Source organism: Chelonia mydas, chromosome 24, assembly GCF_015237465.2.
Source record: "Chelonia mydas isolate rCheMyd1 chromosome 24, rCheMyd1.pri.v2, whole genome shotgun sequence".
Taxonomy (NCBI): domain Eukaryota; kingdom Metazoa; phylum Chordata; order Testudines; family Cheloniidae; genus Chelonia; species Chelonia mydas.
This window is the reverse complement of record NC_051264.2, coordinates 6,898,185-6,905,999: the sequence shown is the minus strand read 5'-3', so window position 1 is coordinate 6,905,999 and position 7,815 is coordinate 6,898,185.

The window sequence follows — 7,815 nt, the reverse complement described above, 5'->3', positions numbered from 1 at the left end:
GCCGCGGGTGATGAACAGCTGAGAAACGGGCTTCTCCCTGCTGCCTCAGTATTTTACCCCCGCTGAGCCTTATTGCTTGACAACATGATACTGAACGGTAATTTAGGACCAGATTCTCAGCTGGTGTAAATCAGCATCGATCCATCGAAGGCAATGAACTGACACTGATTTACACAAGTTGAGAATCTGGCCCTTGGCGTTCTAAGTGAATCCTGAATGCTCACAGTGGCTTGCTTGAGAAATGAGACCAGGAAATCCTTGTGGCTGGATTTCCAGACTCCAGAACAGCTCAAGCTTTGTCACCTGCCTCCGAACTGTGCAATTCCTGATCCTGCATTTTTGCACACCCCAAACTCCCATTGATTTGAGTGGAATAGTGCTGGGTGCACAAGGAACGCAGGGTCTGGCCTTGTCAGCCCAGAGTTTGTGGGGCTGTAAAGTGCATCGTGGGTGTATTGCAAACACTTCATGCAGCACAATACACTATGATTAAACATAGACTTTAAAGTCAGAAGGGACCATTATGATCGTCTAGTCTGACCCCCTACACATTGCAAGCCACAGAATCTCACCCACCCACTCCTGTAACAAACCCCTGACCTATGTCTGAGCTATTGAAGTCCTCAAATCATGGTTTAAAGACTTCAAGGTGCAGAGAATCCTCCAGCAAGTGACCTGTGCCCCACGCTGCAGAGGAAGGCGAAAAATCCCCAGGGCCTCTGCCAATCTGCCCTGGAGGAAAATTCCTTCCCGACCCCAGATATGGCGATCAGCTAAACCCTGCGCATGTGGGCAAGGCTCAGCAGCCAGACACCCAGGAAAGAATTCTCTGTAGTAACTCAGATCCTACCCCATCTAACATCCCATCACAGGCCATTGGGCATATTTACCGCTAATAGTCAAAGATCAATTAATTGCCAAAATTAGGCTACCCCATCATACCATCCCCTCCATAAATTTATCGAGGTTAGTCTTGAAGCCAGGATGGGGGTGGCTTTCATTCTTGTGCCTATTCTTTGGCTCCTCTTTATGATAATAATTCCAGGCACATCATGAGTAGATCCCAAAGCGCTTTATGAAGGAGGTCAGTAATGTTATCCCCATTTTACAGATGGGGAAACTGAGGCACAGAGCGGGGAAGTGACTTCCCCAAGATAACCCAGCAGAAGAGCGGTGAATAGAACCCACGTCGCTGTCCAGTGCTCTATCCACTAGGCAACGCTGCACAGCAGATAATTAGTGACTGATCTATTTTCTCAATGTCTCTGGTTTGTGTCTTAACATTTACTTTCTTTCACACTGCTGAAAGGTAAATTCCAGTTTTTGCAGTTATTTCATGGACTATTCTGCTTCATCTTTGCTCTAACCACCCCCTGGCTGCAGAGGAATTGGGGGGAGCAGTTTACACTTCCTTGGTAACCGAACGCAGAGAGTGAGACCTGAAAAAACAAACAGCCCAAGCGCTTTGGTAGCGGAATAAATAAAACAAAAGTGGCAAAATAAGTGGGCTGAAACTGACCACAACGGCAAGTGCAGCTTTCCCAGCAGCCAGTTCTGATCTATTTTTAAACGATTGGCCCTTTGCAGCAAACACGGCTCTTTGTCCTGTCGCCTGTGGGTTTCTAAGGTTGGTTTCAATTTGTTTTTGTAAAACATAATGTAGAAATAAAATCAAAACTATTACAGTCACTTTGTCTTGGCTTTTAATAGACTTGTACAGAAGAAGATCAAGTGTAAAAGGAATGTGTATGAGTTAAGTGTGACTGTGGGCAATAATCTTAGGGCGTGTTTGAAAATGTGTCCAATGACTTCGCTGTCTAACGCCCATTGATTTTGCACCTAGACACCCAGCTACACCTTTAAGCACCTAAATATCTTGAAATCTGATTCTCATGAGCTTAGATACCACTGAAAGTCAGCAGGTCTTAGATTACCACTTGGAAACCTAGATCACTTTTGAAAATGACGCCTGGCTCCTAAGTTACTCAGGATTCCTGCTATAGCCTGGCCTACAATTTTATAGTAGCAATTGACAATAAACTTCAGGCAGAGGTACAGCAAAACAACCATAAGAAGAGGAGGGCGCAGGGAGCACGTGGAGGGTTGGACAGCAAGACCGCCCTGCACTCACACTGCAGTGGCACCTCCTGCCCCGTGGGGCTGGGTCCAGCTCCCAGCATTGGCATCTAGTCCACGTGATCACAGTGCCGCTCAGGTTTGGCTCCTCTGCTGCTCTATAGATGGAAACGGAGGGACAGATGTGCCAAACCTCAGTAGGGCTCTTATCACATCGGTCAAGTTGCAAGGCCCGTGCCTAAGAGCCAGGCCCAGCCTCACTGCTAGGAGCAGCCACTGCAGGGGTCATGGAGGTTTGCACCTCTCACCTTTAATTTCCAGGTAAAGACAGGCTGCTCAGAGAACCATGTTCCAGATTACGTGGGTGAAAACTGTTTAGAAAAGATGGATTTAGAAGGGATGGATTTAGAATCTCTTAGTCAGCATTTCACTTTGTTCTCTCTGTAAGCAATTTTGTACATTACACTATGGAACGTGCATTATGCAGAAATCTGAAATAAGTGTCCTAAAAGTAGGTTTTGCTCCAAATTGTCCCAAAGTGGGGTGACTCCACCATACTTTCATATTCTAACCCCATCAATTCTTTCGCCAGAGGGTCCCACCCCCAGTCCTTCGAATCCAGAACGATAAGAAAAAGAAACCAAACCAGAGAGAGACAAAGCAGGCTGCTCCTTAAAAGAGAGATGCACAACTCACCCCACCTTGATCTTGGCTGTCTCTTTCCAGACTGACTTCTGCTAGGCCCAGATTGCACACTTCCCCACAGACAGCAAGCAGGACCAGGAAAACCCCCTGAAGTTTAAAAAAAGAAAAGGAGTACTTGTGGCACCTTAGAGACTAACAAATTTATTTGAGCATAAGCTTTCGTGAGCTACAGCTAACTTCATCGGATGCATTCAGTGAAAAATACAGTGGGGAGACTTATTTACACAGAGAACATGAAACAGTGGATGTTATCATACACACTGTAAGGAGAGTGATCACTTAAGATGAGCTAATACCACCAGGAGAGCGGGGGGCCGAGGGGGGGTACTCATTTTATTTTTGCAAATACAGACTAACGCGGCTGCTACTCTGAAACCTGAAATTTAAAGTTATAAATCACAATTTTAACAGTTTTCATACACCACAGTGAGAGAGCTTATTGCCATTTTATTGATGCTAATACCATATGACCTTATAAATCCCTGAAGCACAGAAAATATTCCACCTGAATTGCAGTCAGAAGAAATAATAGGATGCCCATAACAAGACTAACACAAATATTCCACCTGAGACACACACCATGCTGATATCCAATCTAAGCTTGAATTTCTTCTCTAAAAGATTTTAGAGGCAAAGGAATATCCCCCCCCCCCGTCCCCGTCCCCCCCGTCCCCCAACCCCCAGTTTGCTCTGCTGGCACTAAGATTGTGAATGAGGTTATTAATATCTCTTGGCCCTCTTGTTTTGTCATGCGTGTTGCCCCACAGATCTTTAAGAGGAAAGAGAACATTTTCCTCCCCATGTGGCAAAGTCTTTCATCAAGAAATCCATTAGCTAGCAGGTGTTGTTAGACAGACAGACATCACCTATTCTTTCCTGAAGAAAGGCACAAGATGTCTCACCAGATAGTTGAGATGATGCTAGTCTGTCTGCTCAGTAAGTATTTTAGCCTGATTTATTTCATGCTTATTTTCCACCATACTAAAAACTATTAACTTTCTGCACAAGGACCTTCTGCAGTTCCAAAGGGTGCTAATATCTACCTGCTGAGAGAGGAATTCACATCTCTTAGTTCATCAGTTGAAATCTGAAGAGAGGTGATGAAACATTTTACATTAAAACAACCTGAATGCCAGATACGAACACCTTGAGAATAGTTTCTGGTTAATATTCTCGATTGGGGTGCAAAATCTACTTTTCCTTCATGCTGATGCATTACATAGGGGCTGACGTATTTTTCTGCAGAAGGATCAAAAAGAGAATTTGAAATATAAGTTGCTAAAAAAGACTCTCTCATGTACAATTTAGTAAAAAGTTTGTTACCATTGATTTGGGTAAACTCAAGTGGGAATGCACACAGGTGATGAGGGCAGGGAACTGGAAATCTCTCTACCCATTGGTTCTAAACGCCGAGGTTTGTTTTTGTTGTTACTTTTCATTAATTCCAGCACAGGCTGCATGAAACTTAACAAAAATATTGGCTAGAAATAGAGAAAAGTTACAATGAATCTTTAACGGAGAAGTACCTTTTTGTTATTCTTTGATCACCTGCTCTGTGTAGTGTATTGACAAAGCCCAGCCTTGTCCAGTGCTCACTGTATTAACCCACTCCTTTCTTCCTCTGTATAGTGGTTGCCTCGGAAGAAGGGAGACAAATCCAGCAAAACCCAGCACAGGTGTGGCTGACCTCTGGGCAGACTGCACAGCTGGACAGTAGCCATTCAGTAAAGTACGGAGAGTTCTGTGGTACAAGGAACATCCGAGTTTACAATGGATTTACGAGAGTTCTCCGCGTCAACCTTCAAATGGAAAATACTCCAGTAAAGTGAACATTACGGCAAACACATTTCCTCTGATTATCAGTAGTGTACAAAGAAGTGACTCTGGGGTGTATTACTGTGGCCTTGCTGTATATATATGCATCCGAACTTTGGGAATGGGACCAGACTAACTGTCACAGGTGAGTTTCCAATGGGCCAAAATAATGATATCGCAATGCTAGGTTGTGACTGATTGCCATTCCAGCGTTAAGCCTTAGGTATTTGTGGGAAAAGGCACCATGTTCCAGGCAGTGACCCAGGCCATCGGGTGGGGAATTAGGAGACCTGGGTTTTGTTCCTGAGTCACTGGGCACTTAGGGTGAGATTTTCAAAAGACACCAGGACCCAACAGCTCCCATTTAGATGTCTACAGACATGGCCAGATTTTTAAAACACTCTAACCACAAAACAGCTTTTGAAAAGCTGCAATATTCGGAAAAAATCGAACCTTCTATTTCTCTGCATCTCCAATTCCTCATCTCTATAATGGGGATAGTGACTCTCCTGGGTGAAAGCACTTGGAGATCTATGGATGAAAAGCACCATGTCAGTGCTAGGTGTTATGATTTCCCTGCTGTCTAGTTGGGATGCTACATTAGGAATCAGATTTGATAGTCACACTTGCTGATGTTTCCTACTGAAACTGTCGAGCCTAGGACATGGGTATGTTTCAGCTGCCCTGCTATCCTATTAAGACTTTAATATTAATCAGGTTCTTTTCCAGGAATTCACCAAGCGGCATGAAATGATTCAACCCACGTGTTCATACAGGGGAATATTCAGTGCCTCAAGCAGCACAGTCTGAGTTGCATATAATAATTCAGTGTACGACTGGTGATATCTAGATCTATTTGAGCCACATTGGTTGCAATTATTCCAGAGTGTGCACATCAAAGGGAAGGCAAGGAATTATTTCAGGCACTACTAGAGGCTGTAACTCGGACTAATGAGATGAACGTAATCAGAAAATTTAGCCTGACGGTTATATCTAAGTAAGAATGGTTCCTCTATCAGGCTTTTTATAGGTAGATCTCAAAGCGCCTTGCAAAGGGGACTAAATATCACAGGGAGGTAAGTATCATTTCCCTAATTTTACAGTTGGAGAAACTGAGGCACAGACAGGGGGAAGTGAACTTGTCTCCAAGGTCACGTAGCAAGGCAGAGCTGGGCTGGGCATAGATCTCAGGGCTCCTGACTCCCAGTCTGGTGTCCTCACCACCAGACTGATCAGTTCTTCCATTGCATTTCGTACTGTACCAAACACGCTGTCGGCACTCAGTAAATAATCCACAAAGATCATATCAGGACAAACTTCCGAGCAGCGACGGATTGGGGGAGTCTCCAAAAGTGGATGCACCAGAGTGTAAGACATAGGCTTTGTCTGTTCCAGCTGTCGTAAACATTTAAAACACGCTGCACTGGCTGGGGTAGGGGTAGGAGCTGGGTATGGACTAGCTCAGCTACCGGTAAACTCTCAGAAGGGTCACTTGGGGTGAGCCAAAGGGGAAGAACTAGGAGCATCGGGAAGGAAATCAACAGAGGGAACAGTAGGATGAATGGCTTCCTGACAGCGAGATCTAACAGATAGTGGAAGAGATGCTGAGGGGCAGGGCTAGAAGCCTCTGTCACGGGGTCTGGACAAAGCGTTAGTGATTATAACATAGGGAACAATCCTGCAGTGGCTGGGGGGAGCTAGAGGGCACCCAGTGTAACAGGGTCGTCTCCATCTCTGACTTCTAGGATTCTGTGCCACCCTCTTTAAATAACTTGATTCTATTGCAGCCATCACGGGAGCAGGTCTCAGGCTGAAATGGCTCCATGGAACAATGTCCAGTGCAGGCCAGCAGGATTAGGGCTGGTCTACACTGTTATCAGGTAACTCTGTTGAGGTATGGTGTGAATTGTGCTGACATGACTATGCCAGTAAAAGCCTCCGCGTGGATGTAGTTATACTGTGTAAAGGGGCCTTACACCAGCACCGGTTATTTCAGTTCATGAATCAGGAGAAGCTGTGCTGGCAATATTACAGGGGCAAAATTTTGCCTAGACAAACCCTTTAAGAACAAAGCGAATTCCAGGTGGCACAGACGGGTGTGTCCAGCCTTCCGAAAGGCCTTTTAATTCCTTAAATTGCCTCAGCATTTGCAGCAAACTTGTTTTGGGAAAAAGGGAACCAGCTAGAATCTGACCACGAACTTCAATGATCCGCTCATTAGACGAGTTGTGGGGGGGTGGGAGGGAAAGAAGAGAGATTGATAGACAATGATATATCATTTTGCAAGGTCATAGAATCATAGAAGATTAGGGTTGGAAGAGACCTCAGGAGGTCATCTAGTCCCCCCCTGCTCAAAGCGGGACCAACCCCAACTAAATCATCCCTCTTCCCTGTCTTCGCACATCCCTCTCCCTCCACATACAGCAGGGCAGCGGCTCTCAACCTTTCCAGACCACTGTACCCCTCTCAGGACCCTGATTTGTCTCGTGTTCCCCCCAAGTTGCACCTCACTTAAAAGCTACTTGCTTACACAATCAGACAAATATAGAAAAGTGTCACAGCTCACTATTACTGAACAATTGCTGACTTGCTCACTTTTACCATAGAATGATAAACTATAAATATTGTACTTATATTTCAGTGTATTGTATAGAAAGCAGTATGAACAAGTCATGGTCTGTATGAAATTTTAGTTTGTAGTGCTGGTTAGTTTGTTAGACTTCGGTAGTGCTTTTTATGTAGTCTGTTGTAAAACTAGGCAAATATCTAGAGGAGTTGATGTACCCCTGGAAGACCTCTGCGTACCACCACGGGTTTGTGTACCCCTGGTTGAGAACCACCTCCACAGAGCATGGAACAACAGGTGCGGAGCTTCGGGGAACATTTCTCTTTGTCCATGAAGTTGCATGGGTTGCAGAGATCAGAAGCCCATGTTTTGATAGGTGTTTTCTATACTCAGCATCTCTTCTCTCTGCAGGAGACTATAGGATTGTGTTCTATGCTGGGCTGCCCTGTATTTTCATCCTTCTCCTCATCCAGCTGTTGATCTTGCTCTGGAGAAAGTGCCCCATCAGAGGTAACTCAGTCATAACTCTGACTGCTATGAACACAGCCACTCATCACACAGCCCTATAACTATCCCTTTGTTTCATCCACCAGGGAGAGCTGTGCAAAGAGGGAATCAAATACCTATCAGGCAGATCCCACAGGTAAACTGTA